This window comes from Marmota monax, unplaced genomic scaffold (genome assembly GCF_021218885.2).
Source record: "Marmota monax isolate L192 unplaced genomic scaffold, Marmota_monax_Labrador192_F-V1.1 WCK01_AAM20220418_F8-fsc00014, whole genome shotgun sequence".
In the NCBI taxonomy this organism is placed as follows: domain Eukaryota; kingdom Metazoa; phylum Chordata; class Mammalia; order Rodentia; family Sciuridae; genus Marmota; species Marmota monax.
Window position 1 is genome coordinate 10,965,950 of NW_026695222.1, and position 16,551 is coordinate 10,982,500.

The window sequence follows — 16,551 nt, forward strand, 5'->3', positions numbered from 1 at the left end:
ATGAAATTTACCATCTTAAATCATTTCTAAGTGCAGAGCTCAGTCGTGGGAGGTGTGTTCAGGATGACTGAGTTTTGTTTCTATCATCTCATTAAAATCCACTCTAGACAATAAGGTGGCCCTGAAGCAGAAGTATCCTCTCCATCTTTGATGAGACCAGTGGACATTGCTGAGCCTGCAACACTGTAAATGAAGAAGAAACTGAGCTGGGGAATGACCAACCCTTTGGCAGAGTGGAGATGGCCAACCCTGCTGCCTCAGAGGGGATATAATGTCCACTCTAGAATTCTAGAAAGGCTCAGGTGAGGGAAAACAGAAAGCCCAAACCAGGAGTTCACCTGACAGTCTTCATCACGGGGCATCCGGACCCCATGAGTCATGCCTCTCTCCCCCAGGGGCCACCAGTGGTTTAATCTCTAGGGAATTTGAAGTAGATTTTCCAGGTTTAGTAACAGACAGTCACAGAATAGGGGAGGGATCAGGTTTGGGGCCTGAATGGAACATATTCTCTAAAAACCTATGTTCTGATTGATGACACCCCAGCCCGTTCCCAGTCCATCTCCAGAACATTCACATCTAGGCTCATCATCCTTACACCTAACCTCATCCGGGCCCTCACAGGCAATGGGTGGGAGCCTTTTTCTATTAAGAAGTTGAAAGGCCCCAGCAAAAGGACCTGTGATCATAACCTTTGGGGCTGCTCCGTGAGCAATCTGGCTGGACGCTGAGTGGACCTCCAGTGAAATATACCAGCAGTCAAACCCTGTCCTGGCTTGTGAATTTTCCAATCAGTTTTATTTTTTCCTCCCTTTGAAATAGAGATTATCAGTCACTTGAGGTAGTTTATAACCAGGTGAGAGAGACAAAAAAAAAAAAAAAAGGTGTGGCAGAATCTTGCTGTGACTGTCATTTTGGCCTTCTTTGGACCTGTTTGTGCACCTGCAAATGAAGGACTGACTTCCACAATGGATTCTTCACCTGGGACCTTTGTGCCCTTTGCCAGAGGGTATCCATGTCCATGTATGTGTGACATGAACTCATTTCTGGGTGGTTTTTTTTTATTTTTATTTTTTTCTGATTTTGGGTACCAGGGATTGAACTCAGGGCACTCGACCACTGAATCACATCCTCAGACCAATTTTGTATTTTATTTAGAGACAGGGTCCCACTGAGTTGCTTAGTGCCTCACTTTTGCTGAGGCTGGTGTTGAACTCGTGATCCTCCTGCCTCAGCCTCCTGAGCCACTGGGGTTACAGGTGTGCGCCACTGTGCCTGGCTCTGGGGTGGTTTTCAAAAGTAAGTTTTCTGAGAGAGTCTGAGATCCCCTAAAGTAGCAGTGAGCCTCTTACTGGCTGGGTCTGTAAGCTGTCTCTCTGGGTTTGCTCTTTGACTCTTTCCCCTTCTTCTTCCTCCAGGCCTCTACACATGCAGGGCCTTTGACCTCTCTCCTTTAAGGTGGAGTTGATTTCTACCCTTCTTTCCAGACTCATCTGAAATACTGAATTTTTCAGGAAGTCTTTCCTGACCCTGTATCTCCCATGTGGGTGAGGGGACCCGTTGGTAGATACTGTCCCCATCTCCTTTAGAGGGATGTGTCTTCTGCCTCCAAATGCAAAAGCCTGTCTTCTCTCAACAGCATGGCTAGAAAGCTGAGCAATAACCTCCCAGCAGCACCTGCTCTCCCAGTCTCAGGATGAAGCACTCGTTAATTTGGTCCAAGAGTTGGACTGGATAGGAGTAAATCAGCTCAGTCCTTTGAATTACACTTCAGAGATCAGCAGAAGGCAGACTGAGCTGACTGGAAATGAAAAAGGGGAAGATAGGGCAATTATAACTCTTTTGTGCTTCTGTCCCTAGGTTACCTGGTGGGGCTGGGTTTGCTGCAGCTCTTCTGAGAACCGTGAAACTGAATTCAAACTTGGTAAATGGAAATCAAGGTCAAGACCATACCTCGACTTTCAGAATCAGCAACGGACGCCAGCCTCTGTCAGGACAAGGGTGTGAGGCATTCAAGTGGCTTCAGCTCTGACCTGTGTGACAGTGGGAAAAAGGTCCTTTTTATTTGGGGAGTCACCCTGCCTCTAAACTCCTGGGTTATAGTTAGAGAATCCTCTGTATCATGAGTCTTAATGAGATATCACTTGAGATTCTGGAAGCTTCTAAGGAGCCGTGTTCAATTTTCCAGGCTCTCTTATAGCTACAGTATGGATGTGTGACCTAGGCACAGCCAGTCAGGTATGCACACCCACATTTTGGAGAGAAAGCAAGTGACCCAGGAAATGAGGATGACGAGGAAGCCTTGTTTGAAAGGACAGAATCATAGGAAAGTCACATACCTGTCCCAGGTGTGGCTGCGGGCTGAGGTAGCCTGCAGGCTCTCTGGCAGAAGGGCTCAGTGGTGCATTTTACCATGTCTAGAGCTTCCTCAGACCAGTGCCGCCCTCCTGGACCTGCTTGTACTTTAATTTCAAACATACTTCCTGCTTCCCTTTGACTTTGGGTTTTTCTGAAAGGAGAGCCTGAAATGAGAAACTTAGAGGTGGTGTATTTGGGAGGTGACTCCTGGAGGTAAGTATGAAAAAGAAAATAGAAGGATAAAGGGAAGGGGGAGAAGTTACCAAGGGCACATTCTCAAGGTGCTTCTTTAAAGAAAAAGGAGGCTCAACTCATGCGGGACCTCAGGAGAATATTAAGCATTTATCCACTGGGTCCCCCCACACCATTGGATGGCTTTAAGGGGCAGTAACTTGCAAGCATTTCTGGATTGTTCCTGTGCATGGCCTGAGCAGGATCCTGAGGTTTCTAGAAAACCTCAAGACAGAAAAACAGAGATGGAGCCGGTCCCTGAGGTAGGGCATGAACAGTGTAACTGCAACTGGTCACCACAACTGTGTCCCAGCACTGGTGGGGGGTACCAGAAACACCAGTTTCTGCCTCTTAGCTCCATTCTTGAGTTCCCCTGGAAAGTCTCTGCACCACCTTGTATCTTTCCATCCTATTTCTTTCTGTTTCTATCAGTCAGATTGGTAACAGTGGCTTGCAGTCAGGAGCCCCCATGGATATGGAGAAAGTCAAGACGGCTGCGGGAATCACCCTGGATACACTTCTCCCTCCTGCCCTGGAGGACACTCCTAGTCCTGGGCTGGGAGATTCTTTCTCCTGAGTCCTAAGCACTGCCCAGGTTCCGATCACCGTCACCTCTCAATATCTGCTCAGCTTCCTGGCTTGCTTCTTTAATGCCATTTTCCTCTCCTATATCGCAGTCAGAGTCAACTTTCAAAACTCCAAACCTGGCTTTGGGGGAAGGCATGAAAATTCTTTCAGTGGCTCCTGTCCTCGAGGCAGGCCAGACTGTGGTCAATTCTCAGATTCTTGAGGTCCTATGCAGGTCAATTTCTGTACAGAGTTTCATTCAAACAAGTGTAGTTGAACTTGGCAATGGAACCACCTCACACGATTGCTGTCAAGATTGACTTGTATGTCTTTTCCTTAGATTTTTTTAAAAAATAGACTTTATTTTTAAAAGAACACTTAAAGGTTTGCAGAAAGATTAAGTGAAGGTGCAGAGATTTCCCGTATATCCTCTGTTCCTACATATGTGTAGCCTCCTAAACTATCAACATTTCAAACCAGAGTGCATATTTGTTACAATCAATTGATCTACATTGGTACTTCATTAGTCAGGGCCCATAGTTTATCCTAGGATTCACTTTAAAAAAAATTTTTTTTTTAGTTGTCAATGAATCTTTTATTTTATTTATTTATTTTATGCAGTGCTGAGGATTGAACCCAGGGCCTCATACATGCCAGGCAAGTGCTCTACCACTGAGTCACAACTCCAGCTCCTACCCTAGGGTATACATTTGATGTTATATGTTCTACAAATTTAGAAAAATGTACGGGAACAAGTATCCACCATTATAGTGTCATATGAAGTAGTTTTACCACCCTAAAAATCCTCTGTGCTCTTTCTCTTCATTATTCCTCTCTCCCTAAACCCTGGGAACCATCAATCCTTGCACTATCTCCATATTTGCCTCTTATGGAATGTCATATGGTCGAAATCATATAGTATGTAGCCTTCTAAGGTTGGCTTCTTTCATTTAGTAATATACATTTAATATTTTTTGCATTTTTTCATAACTCGATAGCTCATACCTTCTTAGTGTTGAAGACATTCCAGTCTGGATATATCCAGTTTATTTATCCACTCACCTACTGATGGACAGTTTGGTTGATTCCAAATTCTGGCAATTATAATAAATAAAGCTGCCATACACATCCATGTGCAAGGTTTTTTTTTGTGTGTAAATTTTTAATTCCCTTGGGTAAATACCAAGGAGCATGACTGCAGGATCATATGTAAGGATACATTTAATTTTATAAGAAAAGGCCAATTGCCTTCCCATGTGGCTATACAATTTTGTATTGCTATCAACAAGGAATGAGTTTCTATTGATCAACCCAATATTTAATTTTGTCAGTTTTTGGATTTTTACCATTCTTAATAGTATCTCATTGCTTTAATTTGCAATTCCCCAGTTACATATGATATGGAACATATGTTTATTTGCCATCTACATATCTTCTTTGATCGCTGCTTGTTTAGGTCTTTTGCCCAGTGGGTTTTTTTTTTTTTTTTGGTATTGGGATTGATCCCATGGGTACTAAACCACTGAGCTCTGTTTCCAACCCTTTTAACTTTTTATTTTGACTCAGGGTCTCCTTGAGTTGCCCAAACTGACCTTGAACTTGTTATCTGCCTGCCTCAGTCTCTAGAGTAGTTGGTATTACAGGTATGCACCACTATGCCCCAAATTGTCCCAGTTTTTAATCAGGTTGTTGTTTTCCTGTTGTTGAGTCTAAATAGATCTTTATAGGATAACAGTCCTTCATCTAGTGTGTTTTCTGCAAATATTTTCTCTACTGTGTGGCTTTTCATTCTCTTGACATCATATTTTGCGGAGCAAGGTTTTGGTTTTTGTGCTTTTTGTTTTTGCAGAACATTTTTTAAAAAATGTTTTTTAGTTGTTGATAGACTTTTTTAAAAAATATTTTATTAGTTGTTGATGGACATTTATTTATTTATTTATTTATATGTGGTGCTGAGAATCGAACCCAGTGCCTCACTCACACATGCTAGGCAAACACTCTACCACTGAGCCATGACCCTAGCCCCAGTTTTTAATTTTAATGAAGTCTAGCTAATCAGTTTTTTCATGGATCATGCCTTTGGTGTTGTACTGAAAAGTCATTAATATAACCAAGGTCATTTGGAGTTTTTTCCTCTGTTATCTTCTAGAAGTTTTAGTTTTGTGTTTTATAGTTGAATTTATGATACACTGAGTTAATTTTGGTGAAGGTATAATGTCTGTGTCTAAGTTCATTTTTTGCATGTGGATGTCCAGTTGCTCCAGCATTAGCTTTTGACAAACCAATTTTTTCTCCATTGTGCTGCCTTCATTCCCTTGTCAAAGATTAGCCAACTCTATGGGAAACTACCTCTGGGCTCTTTATTCTGTCCCACTGATTTATTTGTGTGTTCTTTCACCAATACCACACTGTTTTGATTACGATAGCTTTACAGTAAATTTTGAAATAAAGTAGTGGAAATCCTCTAACTTTATTTTTCTCTTCAATATTGTGTTGGGCTGGGTGCGGTGCCACATGCCGGTCATCCCAGTGGCTCGAAAGGCTGAGGCAGAGGAGTTCAAAGCCAGCCTTAGCAATCGAGTGAGGCCCAAGTCAAACTTATTGAGACCCTGTATCAGAATAAAAAATAAAAAGGGCTGAGGATGTGGCTCAGTGGCTAAGCACCCTGGGTTCAATCCTTAGTATCCAATAAATAAATAAATAAGAAAGAATATTCTTTTGGCTCTTCTGGATATTTTGTCTCTTCATATAAATAATTTGTTGATTTCTACAAAATAACTTCCTGGGAGTTTGACTAACATTACCTTTAATCTATAGACTTAGTCTAAAAGAATGACCTCTTGACAATCTTGAGTCTCTCTCTCTCTCTCTCTGTGAACACAGAGTATCTCTTCTTCTTCTTCTTCTTCTTCTTCTTTTTTTTTTTTTTTTGGTTCTTCTTTGGTTTCTTTCTTCAGGGTTTTGTAATTTCCCTCATGTATTTATACTTGAGCATTTTATTTTGGGGGCATTAATGTAAATAGGTTGTATTCTGAATTCCAAATTCGAATTTCTTTCTTTTTTTTTTTTTTTAAAGAGAGAGTGAGAGAGATAGAGGTAGAGAGAGAGAGAATTTTTTAATATTTTTATTTTTTAGTATTTGGCGGACACAACATCTTTGTTTGTATGTGGTGCTGAGGATCGAACCCGGGCCGCACGCATGCCAGGCGAGCGCGCTACCGCTTGAGCCACATCCCAGCCCCAACAAATTCGAATTTCTTGTGCTGACATATAAGAAAGCAATTAAACCAGGCGCAGTGGTGCACGCCTGTAGTCTCAGTGGCTCTGGAGGCTGAGGAAGGAGGATCGTGAGTTCAAAGCCAGCCTCAGCAAAGGCGAGGCCCCAAGCAACTCAGTGAGACCCTGTCTCTAAATAAAACACAAAATCGTGCTGGGGATGGGGCTCAGTGGTTGAGTGCCCTTGAGTTCAATTCATGATTCCTTTTCCCTGTTCTCCTGCAAGAATCATATGGGGATTTTTCTCCATTATTCACTGTGAGAACCTAGCAAAGCTCCAGAAGTTAAAACTCATAAGTATGGGGGCTTCCCATGCCTGGGTCCCCAGAATTTTCAACTCTCAGATGTCCCTACACTGAGCCTTCAGCAATTTGTCAATGACAGTTCGGATTTTCTTACCCTGGTGCTTATTCCCAACAGAGGTTTGTAGTCAGGGGTTTTGCTCGGGTGAGTTGTGATTCTCTGTACCCATCTCCCTCTCTCTCCAGTTTCGGGGGCATCAGTTTGTCTCGTGATCTCACTTCTCTCATGACCTAAAAGGAGTTGTTGATTTTTTAATTTGTTAAACATTTTTCTTATTGTTAGGATGGGATGGCTACTTCTAGTTCCTTACAGGATGAACTGGAAGCCAGAGGTTGATTTTTTTTTTTCCATTTTAAAAATTGTGGTAAATATGTCACCTACAATTTGCCCTTTTTAACCCCGTTTACGTGTCTAATCCAGTTGAACTGAGAACATTCACGTTGTTGGGTAACTATCACCATCATCCATCTCCAGTACTTTTTCATCACCCCAAACTGCAAATTAGACAACAAACACTAACTCCCTATTAAGCAAGCGCTAGCTTTCATATTATTATGGATGTTGCCATTATTATTATGCACTGACCAACAGCAACTGTTCTACCAGAATGTACTTGGGCATCATTCAAGCACATGTTTGGGGTGGAGGGTCTGACAGACTCTTGAGAAGGGGGTAATGAGATCAAGGTGTGTGTTATAGATAGAAGGATCACTAATGGAGGGAAACTGTGGATGCAGCCTTCTGGATGCTCCTTCAAGACAAAACTGAGCAAACCGCTGTGAAAGTTGGCCCTAAATGGAATCATTCATCAGGGTAAATGTCCTGGGTCCACATTGACTTCATTTCACTGGTTTTGTTTTATTGTCTCATCTGCCCAGCCGTGGAACCTTGAAACTCCCAAAGAGATGAATGAGAAGATTCCATGTGCTAATCTCATTTCCAAATGTAATTGGTGTCTGAATTATGAAGCTCTCGGCTTCTAAAGGCTACATTCACGGAGCCATTCATCCCCCTCTCTATCTAAGCGGGCCAAGGTGTCACTGTGATGCATGTTCATTGTCCCAGCCATGGAGAAGTAGTGGAGTTGGCCCAACCTTTCTAGAGGGTAATTTGGCTATGTGGATCAAAATTCGAGATTTGCAGAACTTACAATTTGCAGAACTTATAGCAGCCCACCAATTTCAAGGATTTCATTTAAGCAACTGGAAAAAAAAATGATAAAGATGTGTGTGCGTGGAAGTATTCAATGCAGCCTTATTTATAATGGTGAACAATATGAAAAAATTGTTTAACAGGACACACCAATTATGGTATGTCTACGCAATGGTATGCTTACTATGTCACGGCTGCCAAAGATAAGGTAGAACTGTAAGGAAAGACCTCCAAGGCATTCAGGCGTATCATGCAGAATGTTCTTCTAGTTTACATTTTGTTAATAGAATCACTCTTAGTTTATAATACTCAAGCTTGATATTGTGATATATATGTGTGTGTGTGTGTGTATATATATATATATATATATATATATATATATATATATATATATGCCAATAATAGTGACTTTCTTTAGCAAATTATGTATTGGGAAACATTTATATTTACATCCCTATTCAACAGAATATCATTATCTTGGGAAAAATGTTTCTCATTATATCCCAAATAACACTTGGGAGAAACTCAGAATTACAGGTAAATATGTAGGAAAAAAATAACTGAGTGACACCCACCTTTCAGTCGCAGGGATCCTCGTTGGCCAGGGAAGCGGAAATGGCTGGGTGAGACTCCCAGGAAGTCTGTGGGCTCACCTCCTTTCACCTTCTTACTCGTCCTCTGTTCTTCCCGTCTGGAATGTGGCCGGGTTCCCTAGATGTGCATCAAACTTCACACAACCAGGAGGCCACAAAGCCAGGAGATGAAAGACTTCACACTCCTGAGAGAGGGACAAAAGAAACAGGAGGCACACCTGGGACTTCTTGTCACACGACCCACATAAGCCTGTAGGTTCTTCAGGCCTTTTTATTTTTTTTTCTGGTCTTGTCCTGTGCTTCTGAACACAATCCTAAAGTAGTTGTTGTTATCATTTTCCATTTTTCTAACACTGAATGATGAAAACATTTCATGTACCAATGAACAATAGCCAAATGAGTTGAATAAAAGGAAGATACAAACATTCAACCTTGGGACAACAAAGGGATCGGGCATCGTGGCCATTGTTGGCAACAAGAGAGGCTTTGGTCCTGTGCACAAAGCAAGTGCTTAACAACCTTTATAATTATTGGTAATCTGGGAGGGATGTTAGGCTTTTTATATCCCAACACATTGGATTGTTTTTTATTTAAAGGACTTTATGTTTTAAGAGTGCTTTCAGGCTTACAGAAAAATTAAATGGAAGCTACAGAGATTTCCATTTACCCCTGGTCCACACTTGCTCAGCCTCCCCTGTTACTCACACCCGCCTCCAGAGTGGTATATTTATTATAATCCAGGGCCTACATGGGTGCAGCATTCCATAGTTTACATGAAGATCCCTCTTGGTGTACATTCTATGGGTTTCCACAAATGTGTAATGACTCCATTATAGTAACAGACAAAGAAGTTTCACTGCCCTAACACTCTTCTATGTCTATACAACAGTTTTTAAAAACTTACAGGCATATTTCTGAGATTCAATAAAGTTTTAAGAAATTGATTGTTTTTTTTTTGACTGATGTGTGATGCATTATAACTTTTCCTATTTAATATAATGGGTTTCTTATTTATTATAAAAGGTTCCCTACCGGCATTTTTACTAAGAACGTGTTGTAGAAACGCTTTAGTGATAGTAAGCGGGAGACGCCTGAACTAAGTTCAAAAGCATATTCTAGCAAATTTTATATTGTGCCAGTTGGGAAGCTTTGGGCTGTGTATAGCTCAATGGGTGAAAATATAAATAAAATGTTATTTCACTCAAGAAGATAAGAAATAGAACGCTTGCAGGATCAACTGATTCTTACAATGTACCACAAAGGAGTCAAATCCTTCCTGTATTTCTGCTCTGCCATCCATCCCTGGGGCGTTGGTTCATCCTCTTAATCTTGTTCCCTCCTGATCCCAAGATGGCTGCCATTGATCTAGGAGTACCGTGTCATCGACACGATGTAGAGGCAAAAAAGATCTCATGCCTTTTGAGATTGAGTAAAAATTTCTAGAACTTTCATTAGATTCCCTCTCATTGCTCACAGCCAGAAGAGGTTGTGTTCATCAATTTTCTATTTATGTGACAAAATACCTGAGGGAGATAAATTTAAAGGGAGAAAGATTTATTTTGGCTCATGATTTCAGAGATTTTGGTCAATAATCACTTGGCTCTGTTGTTTTTGGGCCTGTGGTGAAGCAGAATACCATGGTGGGGAGTGCGTGGTGGAGAGAAGCTGTTCACTTCACAGCGACCAGAAAGGAGAGAGGGGGTGGGGGTGGGCAGGGACAAAATACACCTTCTAGGTCACACACCTGGTGACCGACCTCTTCCAACTAGGACTATCTCCTAAAATTTTCACCATCTCCCAATGGCCTGTGAGTGGATGACTCCATTTTGATGAGACCAGAGACCCCATAATCCAATCACCTCCCAGAGGCTCCACTCCGAACACTGCCATATTGGGGACCAAACATTTAACCCATGAGTTGTTTGGGGACTTTAAAGACCCAAGCCATAACAAAAGTCATATGCCCTATTCTCAAAATAGTCAGTAGTGAGGGGAACAGGAGAAACACAAGGAGTTGAGACCAGGAATCTCAACCCCAGCTGTATGTTAGCAATACCTGCAATATCTTCATGCCTGACCTCACAACAGACCAACGCTTTATAGAGCAGTTCTTCCAGGGGTAGGATGTATTTTTAATTTCCTAAGTGTTTTTGATGGGTAACAGGATTAGAACAACTCTTTTTTAAAAAATATTTTATTGGTTATTAATGGACCCTTATTTATTTATTTGTTTATATGCAATGCTGAGAATCGAACCCAGAGCCTCACACATGCGAGGTAAGTGCTCTATCACTGAGCCACAACCCCAGCCCCAGAACATCTCTTTCCACTAATCATAATGTACCTCTTAGGGACAGTAGGGACAGGGAAGGGCATGTTCCCTAAAGCATATGGACAGTAAATATTAAACAGTTGTTGGCAGAGAACATAATCAGGATATGTTTGTTGCGCAGGCAAATGATTGTGTTTGACACATATGGCATGCTCCTATTTCTATAGGTTAAAAAATTATATAAATACAAAATGACATATATATGAGGGAAAAAATCTGGAGACTCTGGATCAAACTTTTAACAGTGATTATAATGATGGGGTAGGAGGAGGATTCATTACAGATGATATTTACTCATGAGTTGAACTTTTATAATTAATCACATAACCTGTAAAACAACAAAGATACACCATTTTTGCAAAAAAGGTTTTTTTTTTTTTTTTTTTTTTTTTAAATTCTAAAGGTTGCTTTATCCTTGTAGGGTGACCTCAGTGGGGCAGCCCAGTCCTTTGTTTAGGAACTCATTATATGAGTGTGGAATTGATTGTATTTCTCCCTTATCCATGGGATCAAGGGAAAGCTAAACTCTGATCGTGACAGTCTCATTTCCCTTGCCAGGTGCTGGCCAGGACTTGTGGTCAATAAGATGTGAGGAGGCAGCTAGCTTCCGGTGGGGGTGGGAAATATTTCTCTACTTTTCAAAGAGACACCGGAAGTGGCGCTCTCTTCTCCCTAACATATTCCTGATTACATTTGATACCTGGCGGTTGCAGCTGCCCTCTTATGATTAAAATAAGATGGTCCACACACTGTGGGTGGCAGAGTGAAATTACAGAAAGGACTGGCGTCCTCCTTGGTGGCATGTTTTCAAGCCTGAGATATAACGTCCAAGTAATAAAGTGCACTGATCTTAAGGGTACAGCTTGGTAAATTTTTATAGGCACCTACACTTCGTGTAACTGCTTCCCACATCAAGATACAGCAACTTGCTTCTCTCCAGGGGGCTCTTCCTTCCCAGTCTTCGGTCGTGAAGACTCAGTTACAGGGGAATAGAAAGGACTAAGGAAACCCACAGGGAGGATGCAGCCCGCAGGGCCCGGCCATAAAAGCAAGTCCTTACCACTCTTGGGTCTGAAGGACCAGTGGAAGAACATGTCTCTGCAACCTGATAAGATGTGTAGCTGTGGACAGGGACTGTTCAACAGAGGCCTTGGGCTGCCGGGGAACAAAGACATGGACATGTGCCGAGGGAAGAATGAGTCCCCAACCTCTCTTGTCTCTCACCATCTGATTTTTTTTCCCAGTGTTGTATGGACTGAACCCAACTAGAGGTCAGAGGGTAAAGGAGCCCAGGTGACATAGTGTGTGGAGGTCAGCCTTCTGGAACACAGAAAGATGGCTAGGAGAGGCAGAAATGGACACATGATTGAGCTCCTCACCTTCAGCATGAGCTTCCTGAGGGTGGACAGGAAGTCTCTGAGAGGTAATGCTGTGGAGTGTTTTATTCATAATCCCCAAACATCATTAGACTGCCTACTAGCCCCAGAAATAGCCATAGCTAATTATCTGTTACACACTACATCAGATTTTACACATACACACACTGAACATACGGGTCTGTGGAAGATCCTCTTTCCCAAGATGACCACAGCAATGTCTCTGGTCTCAGATGCTTTTCCAGACATTGCCACTCCCCACAACAAGATAAGTCTCTTTCCCCATCCCTTGAACCTGGTGGGGGAGGGGGGCTTTGTGATCACCTTGACAGATAGCCTGTGGCAGGCGAAACGCTGTGTGACTTAGAACTCTTTCTCTTGGGGTCCTTGTCTTGGGAACCTAGCCACCATGTTGTAAAGAAGCCCAGGTCACAGGAAGAGGCCACATGTGAGAGTTCTGGCTGATTGTCATCTGAGATGGCAGCAGACAGTCTGCACCAACTGCCAGATGGGTGAAAGAAGAAGCTTCCAGAAGCTTCTGGCTCTCAGCGTTCAGGCCACCCCAGCTGATGTGCATGGAACAGAGGCAGTGATCCCCACTAAGTGCTACCCAAATTGAATATCTGTGAGAAAAATAAATGTTGTTGCATTATTTAAGCCATTGAACTTTGGCATAATTTATTCCATTAGTCATAATGACTACAACAGCGGCAACAGGAGGGGTAAACTCCCCGGCTGTGGAGCCAGACTGCTTAGGCCCCATGTGGCCTCTTCCACTTATCCCTGTGTTAATATGTGACAAGTTGTTTCAATGCTAATCCTCAATTTCTTGATCTGTAAAATGGGAATAATGACATTCAAATGTCATTAAAGAGTAGTATTAGTGTCTAAACCCTCAGGCTAGACTTCAGCATGTTAATTGAATTATAACTGTTCATTGGGTGCATGAAAGACGACCAGGAAAACCCACTGATCAATAAAGTTAAGTGTATTAAGTTGACGGTAGGAAAGGAGAACAATACCTTGAAGTTTTAATAGTATCTCAAACTGAAGAAATTAAGCACTACAGAATGAGTTTACTTTTGATCTCTTCCTCAGTAAGCACTCTTTGCTTCTAAGAAAAGTATTAATAAATAACTATTATTTATTGGGGAAAAAAAGGAAGGATATCTGTAGGATTTAAAGATTGTCTTGGGTCATTTTAAGGTGGGTCATGTTATGGGAGATTGCAACAAATCACCAAGTTGATGTTAAAGCAGGAGATGGAAACATCTTTATTCACTAGCTCGTGGACCAAGGAGCAGGATGCAAGTCTACACCCTTCAACCCCCACCAGGGGTTTCAGGATACCTTTTATATCATAAGTAAAGTATGTCAGTACATTACTCATAAGTGGCTGTTACTATGATTCAAGACCATAAACAAACATCATGAGCTATAAAAGCATAAGCAGAAATGGAAGTGGGTCAAAATGACCCTCATTGAGTACAAGTTAAAGAATGGTTACTAACGTCTAGACAAGCATTCTCTGACAGAGTATATTGTCCAAGAAAAATCCGCACCAAAAAAAGAGAACAATTTTACATTGTATAAGAATTGCCATTTTGTATTGTCAAACATGCCATGCTAAGCCACTGTGGATGGGTACGGAGGCAGTGTGTCCCCATGGGAGAAGCATTTCTTACATGATGTGCATTCTTAGGGTAAAATGGAGTCTGTTTGGTCATTGTCCATACAGCCTGGCCCACAACAGTCATTCAAGGCAGGTAACTGGTTGTCACTGGGTAGTTTATGATATATCCACTTTGGATTGGTGGACCCACAGAGGCAAGAGCCTTAAGTGAGTCTTAGTGAGCAAATTATCTATATTAATAAGTATGCTGTTTAGTTGACTCACTCTTACCTTCCAAGAGCAGGTATTTCCTGGAACAAGCAACTGGGCTATTATAACTTGGTCCCAATATTGTTTAATACAGGGACAGAAAAGAGGATTGTTTTCAGTTCTCACTCTTATACAGGTTTATTTTCATGGAAAGGGGATCATACTCTACCTATTAATTGAAATTTACCTTTTCATTAAATGCATATCTTGGACACCTTTCCTCATCAGCAATTAATATCAGTTAATTTTATTCCTTGTCAACTCTGCCTGATATTCATGTGTATATGTGCAGTGTGACCTATTTTCCCCTTCCTCTATCAACAGGCACCTATTGTGTCCCAGGCAGTGGGGCTGGGGGATCCAGATCCTTGGCTCAGTGCCTAGCCCAGATTTGGCCCCCCAGAAAAAGTTGGTAATTGAAAAGAGACACAAAATCTTGTGAGGCGCCACATGTAAAGAATGGGTGTGTCGTTGGGTTCCTTCCATTACTGAATTTTATCCTGTCCCTGTTTGTCACCCTAATTAGGGATCATCTCAGGATGTGTATCACCCAGGAGAGATCCAATGTGACCAGGGGGAGGAGGATGGGGATATTCTGAGAGGCAGAGAAGCTGTGGGGCGGGTGGCCAGCTGGGACTCAGAGGGTCTCAGGTGTCCAGGAGAGCTGTGGGCACTGAGCCAGCATCAGAACATATTTGAGTTTCCATGGTTATGGACTTCAGCAGCTGAAGCCCTTGGGACACCACTGCCTGAGGCAAGGCAAGGGTTAAACCAGCAAGTTTCCAAAAGACAGCATAAGGGCCACCTCTTCCCAATGCCATGAGGACTTTCCCCTACATCATTCACTTTGGAGAGAAGGAAGCAGAGGAGGAAACATGGAAAAGAAATAAAGCAGATAGTCAGAAACAACTTTTATGAAGGTTTGGGTTTTCAACCAGGGATGGTGTCACACCACTAGTGGGCACAAGTGCGCGTGTGTGGGGGGGGACTGGGAATTGAACCCAGGGCCTCAGGCATGCTGGCAAGCACTCTACCACTGATCTGCATCCCCAGCCCTCCATCACTTTTTCTTTTCTCTTTAATGCTTTTCTTTTTGTTATTGTTGTTGTTTTTATTTGTTCTTCTTAGTTGTACATGACAGCAGAATGCATTCTACTTCATCGTACACAAATGGAGTGCAACAATTCCATTCTCTGGTTGTACACAGTGTAGAGACGCACCATTCGTGCAATCCTACATGCACCTAGGGTAATGATGTCCATCTCATTCCATCAACTTTCCTACCCCTATAACCCCCCTCCACCCTCCCCTTTGCCCAATCCATAGTTCCTCCACATTCTTCCCATGCCTTGCCCCCCATCATAGATCAGCATCCGTTAATCAGAGAAAACATTTGGCCTTTAGTCTTTGGGGATAGTCTTAGCATAATATTCTCCAACTCCATTCATTTACCTGCAAATGGTATAATTTTATTTTCATTTAATGCTGAGTAATATCCCATTGTGTATATATACATCACAGTTTCTTTATCCATTCCTCTATTGATGGGCAGCTAGGTTGGTTCCACTGTTTAGCTATTGTGAATTCAGCTGCTATAAACATTGATGTGGCCATATTACTATAGTATGCTGATTTTATCTCCTTTGTTTATATGCTGAGGAGTAAGATAGCTGGGTCAAATGGTGGTTCCATTCCAAGTTTTCTGAGGAATCTCCACAGTGCCTTCCAATGTGGTTGCATCAATTTGTAGTCCCACAAGCAATGTTTGAATGTACCTTTTCCCTACATTTTCTCCAACACTTATTATTGCTTCTATTCTTGATAGCTGCCATGCTGACTGGGGTGAGATGAAATCTTAGAGTAGTTTTCATTTGTATTGCTTTAATTGCTAAAGACATTGAACATTTTTTCATGTATTTGTTGATCATTTGCATATCTTCTTCTGTGAAGTGTCTGTTCAGTTCCTTAGTCCATTTATTGATTGTTTTTTTTTTTTTTTTTTTTTGCATCAAGTCTTTTGAGTTCTTTCCGTATCCTGGAGGTTAGTGCTCTATCTGATCTGTGTCTGGTAAAAATTTGCTCCCATACTGTCGGCTCTCTCTTACCCTCAATGATTGTTTCCTTTGCTGAAAAGCTTTTTAGTTTGAATCCATCCCATTTATTGATTCTTGATTTTATTTATTGATTCTTGATTTTATTTCTTGTGCTTTAGGAGTCTTGTTAAGGAAGTCAGGATCTAATCCCACATGATGAAGATTTGGATCTACTTTTTCTTCTATTAGTCACGGGGTCTCTGGTCTAATTCCTAGGTCTTTGATCCACTTTGAGTTGAGACTTTTTTTTTTTTAATTACAAAAATTTTCAGCCAGCCACAGTGGTACATGTCTGTAATCCCAGCAATTTGGGGGACAGAGGCAGGAGGATGAAAAGTTCTAGGTCAGCCTCGGCAAATTAGCGAGGCCCTAAGCAACTTATTGAGATCCT